The sequence below is a fragment of the Dipodomys ordii genome, unplaced genomic scaffold (genome assembly GCF_000151885.1).
Source record: "Dipodomys ordii isolate 6190 unplaced genomic scaffold, Dord_2.0 Scaffold33, whole genome shotgun sequence".
Lineage (NCBI taxonomy): Eukaryota > Metazoa > Chordata > Mammalia > Rodentia > Heteromyidae > Dipodomys > Dipodomys ordii.
Window position 1 is genome coordinate 7,605,861 of NW_012267249.1, and position 14,040 is coordinate 7,619,900.

Genomic DNA, 14,040 nt, shown 5'->3' on the forward strand with positions numbered 1-14,040 from the left:
GAAAGAAAAAGAAAGAAAGAAAGAAACTATGCTGAAATGGAAATGCCACGGGACAACCCATATACTAGGTGATATGGCAGGGTGTGTCAATTAGGCATATGCAGACAGACTAGTAACTGGTAACGGGGCACAGATAACTAATGCACACTCTGAAACAAATATGAGCACACCTGGGCCCTGCAGACAGCACAGTGAAAGGCTGCTGTGGCTGAGGCTAGGATTGTAGGCGTGAGTCGGGGTACCCAGTGAAAACAAGCTATTTGTTTTTTTTTTTTTTAATGAGTTGGGCACTGGTGGCTCATGCCTGTAATGCTAGTTACTCAGGTGGCTGGGATCTGAGGATCCTGGTTCAAAGCCAGGCTGGGCTTATCTCCAATTAATCAAAAAAAAATCCAGAAGTGGGACCATGGCTCAAGTGGTAGAGTGTTATCTTTGAGCACAGAAGTTCAGTGACAATGGCCCAGGCCCTAAGTTTAAACCCCAGGATCAGTACATACAGACACACACACACAGAAAGTTTCTTTGCTAGGCATGGTGGCTAACATCTGGAATCTTAGCTACTGGGGAAGTTGAAATCCAGAGGATTGTAGTTTGAGGCTATCCCTGCTCTGTCCTCATAAACATTCAAGGATTCCATCTCAAGAGAATAAACTGGGTGTGGTGGTGCATGCCTGTTACCCTAGCTATGACAGGAAGCATAAAATTGGAGAATCACAGACTTGGCAAAAAGTAAGACCCTTTCTCAAAATAACATTGCAAATAGGGATTGAAGTATGAATCACTAGAATATATCTGCCAAGCAAGAGTGAGGCCGAGTTCAAAGTTTAGTATGCCTTCCCCTTAAAGATGTTACTTTTAAAAAAAGAAACAAAAAAATCTCCTGAGCATTGGAACATGAGAGCTATATAGCTCTTTTTTTTGTCAGTCGTAGGGCCTGAACTCGGCTTGGGTGCTGTCCCTGTGCTCTTCAGGTCAAGGTCAAAGCTAGCTTTACAACTTGAGCCACAGCACCGCGTCCTGTTTTCTAGTGGTTTGTTGGAGATAAGAGTCTCATGGACTTTCCTGCCCGGTCTGGCTTTGGACCACCAGCGCCCAACTCTATATAGCTCTTGCTTCTTTGAGAATCAACTGCATCAGGTATTAAACAGGTAAGAGTAAGGATGGTTCACTTCATCACAGGTTGTTGTGAGAATCAAATAAGAAACTAAGCAAAGCACCGGTAGCTCATGCCTGTAATCCTAGCTACTCAGGATGCTGAGATCTGAGGATCATGGTTCAAAGCCAGCCCAGGGCCATTTTCTCCCTTTCCTCATGAGAACTTGGCCACATCAGCTTTATTGGCAATAAATCTTTTCTTCCTACTTGGAAAAAAAAAAATCCCGCCCTGGGGCTGGGAAAGTGGCTCAGTGGTAGAGCGCTTGCCTTGCATGCTCGAGGCCCTGGGTTTGATTCCTCAGCCCCACATAAGCAAAAAGAAAAAAGCCAGAAGTGGCACTGTGGCTCAAGTGGTAGAGTGCTAGCCTTGAGCTGAAGAACTGAGGGACAGCGCCCAGGCCCAGAGTTCAGGCCCCACGACCCGACCAAAAAAAAAAAAAAAAATCCCGCCCTGGCAGGAAAGTCCATGAGACTCTTACCTCCAATAAACCACTAGAAAACCAGAAGTAGCACTGTGGCTCAAGCAGTAGAGCACTCACCTTATGCTGAAGAGTGCAGGGACAGAGCCCAAGCCCAGAGTTCAAGCCCCACAACCGACAAAAAAAAAAGGAAACTAAGTTGGGCACTGATGGCTCATGCCTATAATCCTAGCTACTTGGGAAGCAAGACTAGAAAATTTATGGTTCCTTTTCAAGAAAGAGCTGGGTGTGATGGCACATGTCTATTATCCTAGCTATACATAGATGAATCCTACCAAGGCACTTGCCCAGGATTAAAATGAGATCCTATCTCCAAAATAACTGTCAAAAATCAGGGCTGGATTAGAAAGAATAATATCATGTCATTTGCAGGAAACTGGATAGACCTAGAACAAATCATGTTAAGTGAGGTAAGTCTAGCTCAGAGAGACAAATGGAATAGTTTTCTCTCATATGCTGAAGCTAGATCTAAAATACATAGGGATGTGATAAATGATACAGGACTGCAGGCATTCACACACAGTGAGACCAAAGGAGGATACTCTTAGGAGAGGAAAACAAAAGTGCAATGCCTATGTGCCTCTGATCTCACACAATAGTATTTATTTTTTTTTTTGGGGGGGGGTCCAGTTGTGGGGCCTGAACTCTGGGCTTGGGCGCTGTCCCTCAGCTCTTCAGCTCAAGGCTAGTGCTCTACCACTTGAGCTACAACGCCACTTCTGGCTTTTTTCTTTTTGCTTATGTGGTGCTGAGGAATCGAACCCAGGGCCTCAGGCATGCAAGGCAAGCGTTCTACCACTGAGCCACCTTCCCAGCCCCAACAATAGTATTTATTGAAACGAATCCTAGGAAATGGAAACAAGAGGTTTTTTCTTTATTGCTGTTTTAGTTTTCTTTTCATTTTGTCTTATTTGTTCATTTATATGTCGTTGAGTGTGTAAGGGGAGACACTGAAATGGAGGGAGAAAGGCTGAACAAATGTAACAGTGATACTCACTAGACACTCTGTTGAAAATGAACTATACAACTTGTGGATGGGGATAGAAGGAAAAAAACTGGGAGAGAGCAAGTGAAGGGGTGACACTGTCCAAGAAGAAATGTACTCTATCTGACTTATGTAACTGTAACCCCTCTGTAAACCACCTTTATAATAACAATTAAAATCAGGGGTGGAGATGTAGATCAGTGGTAAGAGCCCTACCTAGCAAGCGTAAAGATCCAAGTTCAACTCAGTACTGTCAAAAAAAGAAAAAGAAAAAAACTAGCTATGAAAGCAGCACTAACTCACTCATTTAACAAGTACTCTAACCTAGTTGGGTACCTATTCCAGTGAGATCTTCCAGCTAAGCTCACACTTGAAGGCTGAGTGGAACTGCCAGGATGGACCTAAGGAAACTATACCAGGCTGAGGCCTGCAGGAGAGGTGGCATGGCTGCTTAGAGCCACTGCCCGCCACTCAGGTTGGCTGGAGCAGGAAGTATGGGCGGGGGGAGGGGGGAAGCAAAGACAGATTGAAAGCTGCCTCAAAATTATCAATAATTATCAATATTTCCATTCCTAGGCATCTGGCTATCTTATTTTCTGTTAAATATAGAACACATGTTTTTCATTTCCTTGTGAAATCTATTAGCCAACAAGTACTGATTGCAGTGGAAGGAAGAGTAGCAGGTGTTAAGGATACAGATCCAAGTGTCAGCCTGCCACCTGCACAGGAAGCAGTTTAGATAATTCAGAGAGCCATGAGAGGAGCTAAGGAGTTCTGGAGGAATGAAGGTACAGACCACAGGTACTGATCACTGCTCTCCCTAGTATCCAACCTCACTTTCTCCTCCCTACCCCCTCACCAGTTCAAGCCCAGGGCTTGAACTCTGGGCCTGGGCACTGTCCTTGAGCTTTTGTGATCAAGGTTAGCACTCAAACAGTTTGAGCCACAGCTCCACTTCTGGTTTTCTGTTGGTTAAATAGAGATAAGAGTCTCACAGACCTTCCTGCTTGGGCTGGCTTTGAACTAGGATCCTCCAGATCTCAGCCTCCTAAGTAGCTAGGATTCCAAGTGAGAGCCACCAGTACCTCGCTGAATTTTACTTTTTATACTTTGGTTGTATTTGATTTTGTTCTGTTATAATGTAGTGTTTTTACTCATGTAGTTAAAAGTAAATAATTATGTCTTACTACACAGTTTTCCTTACAACACTCTGCCATTTTATTCTGGAGGAAATGGGTTCCTGCTAACACTTACCTGTTTCAGGCAGTTACTGACACAGCTAAGCCCAGCTGCCCAACCAAATACTGAAAACCACCTATGCTTAGATGACCTCATGCACACCCTTTCCTCTGGAATTATCATATCATTTGAATCTGAGGTAATGTAAGAGGACCTGTGCAACAATATATTCAGTCTTACCAGTATGTTATTTCCAGCTTCTGGGTAGTGATTCTCTGTGAACTTCAAATCACCAAGGAATCCAAACATTGGTGTCTTTCAGCACGTAGAGTGTTTCACTGGCCTCTGCTGAGCTGATGTCTTTCAGTTCTCCATCTGACTCTGTTTCATCTTATCTGGCATGGATATCTTCAAGAAGCAGAAGTAGAAAGGATATCAAAATGCTGACTTGTCTAAGAGGCCCAGAAAAAACAGCAATCAACCCAAGGGTCTCCAGCACTGAGTTAACCAGGAAGTAGATAGGCACGCAAGAGCCACAGATGTCCCCATATTTAAAAGTCACACAGCGTACTATCTGAAAATATTAAGCACTGAAAGATTTAAGAAGAGTCAGCATAAAAAAACTTTCAGATTCTGTTTTCACTGTGAGATTTCAGACCCAAAAAGATCTAACTAGACTAAGATGACAGATATGAACCCCTCTGACCACTCTGAGGTTTTTCATGAAGAAGGTAAAAGCTGACACCTCTCTGCTGCTCATTCTAGAGATGAATGAGCTTTGGCTCTGTCTCCTAGGCCAGGTACAAGTCTTATAAGAAAGAGCAAACAGTGCCAGAGAGATAAAGTAGATCCTAAGAGCAGTAGGTGGCACAGATGCAAACACAGTTTTGTGCCAAATGTATAATTATTGCTTGCTTCCAAGGTGATGATTTCATTTCTGTAGGCCCACTGCTATTTTTAATCCTGTGGCTCTTAGCTATCATGTGTCAAAGTGACACGTTGCTTTGTCAACTTCTTCTCTATGGAATAAATAGGCACTTGCCCTTTTTCCCAGGGGAAAAGCACTGAAAATGCTTGAATCTGAGTTCTGGGCCTTTGTGCCAAAGTTTCTAAGAAAGAGTTCTAACTGAAAGCTGGATATGTTTCAACATTAGCTCAAACCACATGTCCAAAACTGGACTTGTCCCCAACTCCTACCCCTGGCTTCCTTCCTCTTGATTTCTTCTTTGTCAGATTACCTCATCTGACAAATGGGTGACTGCACCCATCTCCAATGTGTCTTTCTCTTCCATCTACATAAGCTTCAAATCATCATACTGTCGGGCTTTCCCTTAGTAGGAACACAGCTTCTTGAAAAATAACTCCAGCTTATCCTTCAAGACCCAGGGCCTTGGTCCATTGGTCCAAGTCTTGGTCCAAAGGCCAGTCCTTAGCCTGTCACTTTGTGTTAAAACCTTTAACAAATGCCACCGAATCTAGAATAACAGAGCTCCTGTGGACCTCCCATCGTACACTATGTTTATCCTTCCCTTCCAGAAGCTAGAAGCCAGGGGGTGCTTCTAGCTGATTGCACTAAATAATTTCCAGCTTCCCACAATGGTACGTGATTTAGTTCCAGTACCCCTGATGTTTTATGTCATTTCTCCTTCGACTGAATTAGGCGTAGGGTAGAGACTAACGTCTGGGTCAGCTCTGGCTCCCCTATACCCAACACAGAGCCTGACTCAGGGCAGATGCTTAATAAATGCTAATAAATGAATGAAGCCTCTGAAGTTATTCTCTCCTTAAAATCTTTTAGTGGGACTCTTATTAGCAGACTGAGCAGTCTGGGTCCCTGCCAGGAAGGAGAAAAACCGAAGAGAAAGAAAAGAAGCATAGCCAATGTGATCCAAGCAATGGAAAATAGGTTTTGCGGGTGAAGTGAAAGCAGCCCAGGCTGTTTTGCCTGGAGAAGAGAAGATGAGGCCTAAATGGATTCCGGCTTTAAGTACAGAAAAGGTTCTCATGAGAAAATCTTGATCTCATCCTCCCTTTATAATCAGAAGGAACTTTTCCATATTCATGGAAAATGGAACAATAAGAACTGGCTTAAGCGACGGCCAGAGGGATTTAAACTGAAGAGAAAGAAGAGCCAAACTAGGCACTTCTCCAGAGATACTGTACTGTTGTTTTTTGGCAAGTGAACTGGAGTGGTCTTGCTTAGCACTTCTGCTGAAGGCTGCACAGAAGGAAACAGATACACTGCACTGGGCCTGTTCACTGTGGAAGGAGGTCAGGGAAGACACAAGTCAGATTCTTCTGTCAAGCCACTGACTTCTTATAGACCCTTTTCCTGCGGGCACTTTTTTTTGTGGTGTCATGCTTTGCAATCTTGTGATGGAGTAATCTAGCATTTCCAAGTTTCCTGCTGGGGCACAGAATGAGAAAATACAACAAGGTCAGAGTAAGAATGTGGAAAAATAGCTCTAATGAATATGCTTTCTATAAAAATTGTGCCAAATGGAGCATTCATGCCATTGCTAATATTGCTATTAAAGCTAACATCGAACACCTACTACATGCCAGGCACTGTGCTATTTAATATTTTAACTCAGTTTTCGTAACAACTTCATGAGGTAGGGAATATTCATATACCCATTTTACAGATGATAGAACTGAGATGAGGCACCCAGCTAGCCAATGGAAGGACAGTCGCAGGACATTAACCTAGACAGTCTAACTCTAGAGTCTATACCCTACCTATCATCTCCCTAGAGAGAAGCTGCTGTCTGACTCCACCTTCATGTTCTCTGCCACTACACAAATCAAGAAAAGTAAAGCAATACATGACAGGCAGCCTCTGAAGTGAACCAAAACCTGTTCAAGAGAAGGAGGCTGAGCCTGAGGATCTCCTAACTACTTAGGAGGTTGAGATTTGAGAACTGAAGTTTGAAGCCAGCCCAGTAGGAAAGTCTGTGAAACTCTTATGTCCAATTAAACACCAAAAATCAGAAGTAGAGTTGTGGCTCAAGTGGTAGAATGTTAGCCTTGAGCACAAAAGCTGAGAGCAGTACCCAGTCCCTGAGTTCAAGCCCCAAGACCAGAACAAAAAACAAAGCAATACTGGAAGGGGAGATGTGGCTCATGTGGTAGAGTATCTGCTTTGAATGACAATTCAAAGCTAAAGGACAACCCAGCCCTGAGTTCAAGCCCCAATACCAACACACACACACACACACACACAAATAGGGGATATATAATTTGTATATTACAGAGACTCTTAGGATTAAACAAATTATAGTCTGTCTGTTGCAAATCACAAAGTATACATCTGAAAATGCTAGTGTTCTCCACAATCTGCCATTTCAGCTTATTTTCCTTCCTACAAAGTCTCCTTCCTCTCCTTGCAATAGACTGCACACACACACACACACACACACACACACACACACACACACACACACACACACACACACACACACCGCTGCATTTCTGCCTCCAGACCAGGACTCAAACTGCTGCTTCTCCCAGGAATGAACTCTCTCCAAATGCCCCACCATCAGGAATTCTCTGGTCAGGCTGGGGATTGATTTCTCCTTCTCCCACACTCCCACTTTGTTTACATTCCTTACTACATTTACCAGAGTCAGTCTGATTTCAGTTATTTATGTACTTATCTGTCTTCCCAACGACACTGGAGGGAGAAGGCTTGAAAGAAGACAATTACTTACAGGAGAGCAGGAAATGTGTTGTTGTCCTCTGTGTGTATTTCTCAATACCAGAGGCCTGTACATAGCACAAGCTCAATAATGTGCTTATTGAATTGAATCTTTCTACCTTAGACTGGGAATTTTGATGGAAAGATCCTGGACCTGAATTTTTTTTCTAAAACTATGCATTTGCTGCCTGACAATAAACAGGCAATTTTTGTGGTGGTGCATGCTAGGTAAGTACTCTACCTCTAAGCTATTGCTCTAGCCCAGCAAGCAAGTTATGAAGTATACTCATATTCCTAACCTAAGATCTACCAATACTCCATGTAGACCTGTTTCATTCCTTTTGTCCATTATTCCAACATGCTATGGACTCCTCTTGGGGACATCTCCCAACATACAGGATGGCTCTCACTCACAGAGGGTCTGGAAGCAAGCTCTTTGGAAAATGGTTCCACTCCACTGAGTACAAGATGATGGCCTTAAAACTGTACTAAAAATCAGAATTGTGAGATCTGAAAACAGATTTTAATGATTTCTATTTGCTCTGGTTACTGAGTCTATAAAATAGTTTAAAGTACTTAAAACAGTGAGTGGCACACAGTAAGCACTCACTAAATGTTAGATATTATATTAGCACTGTACATCTGGGCATAGGGATGTACATCTGTAGTTTCAGCTACTTGGGAGGCTTAGGCAAGAGGACTGCTTGAGCTCAGTAATTGGAGTACAGACTGGACAACACAGAGAGACCACACCTCAAAACATTTAAAAAAATAAACTTTTGAAATTATATTTAAAAACCCAAAGGCAGTAAACTGGGGAAAACAAAGCAAAACAAAATGAAAAAAAACCCAACAATCAGAGTTAGGACTTCCAGAGCTATTCCTACTCTATATAATAATTATACTCTGTATAATCTCCATCAAGCCCTTTCCCTTCTCTGGGTCTTTCCTAGAAAGAAATTGAAGGTAGTAGGACTAGATGGTTCCTCAGCTCCTTCTGCCTTCAACAGTGTATACTTTCTTATGAATGATAAAGAACTTCCTCTTCCATAAGTTGGAGCTATTGGCAAGGAAAAATTTGAATTTTTAGCTGCTGATCTAGATGGGAGGGATTACTGTTGGCCAAGGACAGAGTAACTGATTAGTCAGCCACCTGTGAGCTTTCTCTTGCATGAAGTATAACACAGACTGTGTAGATCCATGAACAGAGTGCAAGTTCCCTCCCAAAAAAACTCACAACCAAGGGAAGACAAGGCCTGAAAATGACATCAGCGATGAATATTGGCTTGGGTAGAATTCCTGCACTTGGATGCCTGTTATTAGGTCATTAGTAGTGTAAATGAGGGCCTTCCTCAGCTACAAAGAGAAGGAACACCAAGTCCCCTTTTAAAACCTGACAGCTTATAAAACAAAGCAAGTAAATAAAAAAAAGTCATTGACTCATTTAACCACAAACACTGCAGAGGACTACTGTGTGACTAGCTATATGACAGGAGCAAGAAGAATAAAACAGACACAGTCCCTTGCTACTAATGTACTCAGAGTACATATGGGGGTGATATACCTAAAGCAGGCCATGATGAGAGTGCTATTATGAGTTTGGTCTCTGCTACAGAGAGGAAGAGGAGTAACTGATCCAGTAATCATCTTAGCAGGAGAATGAAGCCAAAGAGGCCTCATAAAAGATGAGGAAGCTAGGCACTAATGGATTAAGCCTATAATCCTAGATCTAAGGATTGAGGTTCAGAGCCAGCCCAGGAAGACAAATCTGAGATAATCTAATCTCCAGTTAAGTAGCAAAGAGTTGGAAGTGCAGGGATAGCTTAAGTGATGGAGTAAGAGCATAAGGCTCTGAATTCAAGCGCCAGTAGACAGACACAGACACAGACACAGACACTCACACATACACACACACACACACACACACACACACACACAGATGAGTACTAAATAAGAGGAAAGGCTGGAGCAGGAACATGTTGGGAATGTTTGAGGAACAGAACTAACTCATTTTGACTGGGACTACAGATCAGGGTTGGGGAAACAAAAGGAAACAGGGAAGAAAAATGGTTGGGGATAGATTAGGAAGGGATTTGTTGATAAGTCTGAAGACCAAAATATATAGCAGGGAATGAAGTTTGCACAGGCTTCTGAGCAGAGATATAACATGATCAGAAAAGTCTCAAGAAGATGACATGGGCACCCATGAAGAGGATGCCAAAGGAACCATATTATTGAATTACTATGGAACCACATATTATTGAATTACTATGGAACCACATAACAGAGGACCGTGCAATCCTAGCTAAGCATATGCTGCACTCTACCAGCTTCTGTCCACAGAGCTTTGCTTCTCCATGGTTTGCCTTCATGAAATCTGAGTTGCCAGACCCTCCAACTGTCAAAATCTGCTATCGAGTAATAAGACTACTAGACAAAGTCAAAAGCCTAGTCAACTCTCGGATTACAGAAAGAGAAAAGGCTGAGATGGAAGCAGTAGGAGGAAGGGCATCATCAAAGGCCCTCCTTGGCTCAATTCCATATAAAAATCCAAACCTGGATCTCTTCTTCATAGCACTCCTAGTCTGGCCCCTTTTAGAGTGACAGTAGGCTAAAAGCACCTGGCCGGATTGAGGATTCAGTGAGATTCTATGCACCAACTACCCAGCTAGTGTTTGACACATGGGCAACAGCAAATAGCTTTAGTGCCTTCCACCATCTTGCAAGATCAGTTGGATCTGTAAGCCCCACAGAGACTTCAAGGCCAGGTCCCATACTTTTTCCCAGGACAACTCAAAAGTACCCCAAAGCAGGGCACTGGTGGCTCACACCTGTAATCCTAGCTACTCAGGAGGCTGAGATCTGATTGTGGTTCAAAGCCAGCCCTGGTGGGAAAGCCCATGAAACTCTTTATCCCCAGTAAGCCACTGGAAAACCACAAGTGTCATTGTGGCTCAGTGGTAGAGCACTAGCCTTGAGCTGAAGAGCTAAGGGACAGTGCCCAGGCTCAAAGTTCAAGCCCTAAGACTGACCAAAAAAAAAAAAAAGAAAAGAAAAAGTACCCCAAAGTAGACTGTCGTAGTTTATCGTGTACCATCACAGGACAGGTACCACTCCCAGTGACTTACTATAAGCCTATGCTGCCTTCACATGGACCCTATCATGTCTGGTTCTACAGATAAGAGAGGGGAAAGGACTTGCCAGAGGGGACACAGCAGTGGTGAAATGTGAGCCCAGGGCTGCCTGACCCCAAAGTCAAACACTTCCAGCTACACTTCATTCCTATGGTCTGGTCTGGCCTCAGTGGTCTTCCACGGACAGAGGCCCCAAGGCTCTCTAGGGAGACAAACTGAACCACACTCCTAACTCTCCTCACTGGACGCCACCTGCAACAAGGCAGGAACTTTCATTAGGACTACTGAAAAAGAAATGAGAGCAGCTAAATTTTTAGCAATACATTTTATATATTCCTTCCACAAAACACTATCCACAACACTGGACTGTCTTGAGCCTTGAGCTCTGCCACAGCCTTGCCCCAATCCCTCGGTAGGTGTGAGGCTCAAACCTGGCACGGGCTGAGCTCCGACCTCGGGCACCAACCCAGACCTGGTCTGTTACAAGCCAGGCCCCGACCCTAGGCAGGGGGGGACCCGGATTAGGCGTCTTGTTGCGCCCTGGTCTTAGTACAGACGGAGGCCCGACAGGTCACAGACAAAAACCCCTGAGGACAGTCCTAAGAAACCGTCCCCTTCGGCTGTCCCTTCGCAGCAGCAGCAGCGGGTCGTGACCCGGAGGCGCTCTGAAGGCCCCTAACTACCTCCTCCCGGGCACAGGACCTTCCCGCCCCCATTCTCAGGTCGGGGACGGCGGGGGAGTGAACCTCGCTGTCTGGCTTTACCTGGGTTGACCACCGGGAGCGGCCGCGCGCACCCCCACCTGCCGATCTCAGCGCCGAGAACGCGGAAGAGGCGGTGCTACGGCGGGGGGGCGGGCCCGAGCGGACAGAGGCGGGCTGGGGCGGGGCCGCGCCTGCGCTCTGGTGCTACACGTGGAGGACGGGCTGAGCAAACTGCGCAGGCGTAGTCGGAGGGGGCGGGAGATTGCAGGCTAGAGGCGGGGCCTATTGCCAATCCACTTTTCCTTGGTAGAGCGGGAGGCTCCCAGGTGTAAATTTTATTTATAAAGCGCTTCTGCACGCTAGGAAGGACATTTTACATGTTACTGTATTTTTCTAAAATGGAGAATAGCCGGGCGCGGGTGGCTCACGCCTGTAATCCTAGCTACTTAGGAGGCTGAGATCTGAGGATCGTGGTTGAAAGCCAGCCTGGGCAGGAAAGTCCGTGAGACTCTTACCTCCAATAAACTACTCAGAAAAAGCTGGAAGTGGCCCTGTGACCCAAAGTGCTAGAGAGCTAGTCTTGAACGCAAAGTGGCTCAGGACAGCGCCTAGACCCTGAGTTCAAGCCCTAGGACGGGAAAAAAATAAAATAATCAAATGGAGAATTATTGTTTAAAATTCCCTCCCCTCTCTTAATCCCTCTCTCCCTCCCTTCTTCCCCTTCTTCCTTCTTTCCTTCCTTCCTTCCTGAGAAGTATATCAGTATGGTAACTCAAACTGGCTTCAAACTCACAATCATGTTGATTCAGTCTCCCAGATGCTGGGATTACAGATATGGCTACCCTACCCAGTTCTGTAAGTTTTCTTTAAATTTTTGTTTGAGGCCTTGAGTTGGTTCAATACAAAACAAGGGGGGAAAGCACTTTGAAAAGCTCATTTCTTGGAGGAAAAACAATTGTCAAATAGACTGAAGGTCCTACTTCCTTAGGCTGCAAGCGCCACTAGCGGGGAGGACAAATACTGACTTGGCTTTAATTCAGATTCTGATGGCTGAGTATGTTTTCTTCTTTTTGATACAGAAGTAAACATCCTTCCCATGCCTGACTCATGATTGTTGTGAAGGTCTGTGAGCATTGCTAATTAAAGAGCTGTGTGCACTTCCCATATCCCCCTAACAAAGGTTTATTTCCATTCCCCTTCTGGGCTGTCTTCTCACCTATATGATGGTAGGAGGTGTGGGAACATTAGGGATCATTTAAGACTGCTAGATTTCCCAACCCTGATGAAAGCTAGACAGGAGTTTCCCCACCAAGCTTCTTTGTTGCACGCCTTCTACAATCCTTGACTCCAACCTAAAGGCTGTATGTCCCTACCTATCCTACCTGTTACCTTCCAGACCTGTATAAGCTTCCATTGCAGGCCTCACTCATCTCCAAACAGCTCAATAGCCAGCAGGTCCTGAGGCATTGAGGTCTGTGTTCTAATCCAGATTCTCCAAAGCTGCTTATTTACTCACACAGGGAAAACAAGGTTACTTAACACTGGAGGAGACCCTGGGGGGCACAGGGGAAGGAGTGCTGGCTCCTCCAAAGCAGGTAAAATTCCAGACATACTTGTGTCTTACCTCACTACACAGTCCACAGCTCCTTGTATAGAGTGGTAGCTGGGAACCTCCAAGAGGTTCCAGGGTTCATGGAAGCCAAGAGTGGTTACACATCCTTTATCCAGCAGGGAAATGTGCTGCCCCAGAGTAGAAAGAATGGCTTATTCCCTTGTTCTCTGCTCTAAAGACCATTAAGGATCTTGAGCCAATAGGAAAACAATCCACAACCTGCCTTCCCAGCCATTGTATAGTGACCCCTCTCCTTATGTTCCAAAGACCCCTGTAATAGGTAGAAATCCGTAAAGTAGCATCCTTAGATATTTGTCCCTTGCTATATCACGGTTCACTTATTGCTACTTAACGGATTTTCACCTATCACAGGGGTCTCTGGAATGTAACTCCCACAATAGGAGAGGGATCACTATTTACCTATTTTTTTTTAACTCCATGATACAGTGAAGCAACAACAGTGAACCACGATATAGTGAGGGACAGCTATACTTCCAAGACATTGCCTCTCTTGCTAGGTTCTTCCCTAGGTGGGAAAGGGCCGGCTCTTTTCTCTCATGGTTGAGGTCTTGGTTCTCTCTTCTCTTTCTCTCAAGGCAATGTTGTTTGTGTATGTGTGTGTGAGATTTTTTTTTTTTGTCGGTTGTGGGGCTTGAACTCTGGGCCTGGGTGCTGTCCCTCAGCATTTCAGCTCAAGGCGAGCGCTCTACCACTTGAGCTACAGCGCCACTTCCGGTTTCCTGGTGGTTTATTGGAGATAGGAGTCTCACAGTCTTTCCTGCCCGGGCTGGCTTTGAACCGCGATCCTCAGATCTCAGCCTCCCGAGTAGCTAGGATTACAGGTGTAAGCCACCAGCACCTGGCTTTGTGTGTGAGATTTTTAATGTGTTTAAGACATTTCTGTGTAGGGGCAAGTGTTGGACCACACGTATAAAACCTCACTTCCACGGTGAATTTCAAAAAACGACCATGAAAACTGAGTGTTGGTGGCTCATGCTTCTAATCCTAGCTACTCAGGAGACTGAGATCTGAGAATTGTGGTTCAAAGCCAGCCGAGGCAGGAATGTCTGTGAGACTCTTATCTCCAATTAACCA

At 44.7% G+C, this 14,040-nt stretch overlaps 1 protein-coding gene across 3 annotated transcripts in view; it reads right to left on the reverse strand.

The window, feature by feature from the left end:
• The window catches only part of Mknk1 (MAP kinase interacting serine/threonine kinase 1), a 45,465-nt gene that overhangs the window by 27,523 nt on the left and 3,902 nt on the right, over positions 1-14,040 (reverse strand). For 2 of the 3 annotated variants that reach the window (XM_013016954.1, XM_013016956.1), the window contains exons 1-2: positions 11,394-11,446; positions 4,039-4,206 (exon numbers count right to left, since the gene is read on the reverse strand). The gene's annotated coding sequence lies outside the window, so the exon portion shown is untranslated. Of the gene's footprint in view, positions 1-4,038; positions 4,207-11,393; positions 11,447-14,040 lie in introns of those variants that run through there. The other variant, XM_013016955.1, reaches the window with a different exon arrangement.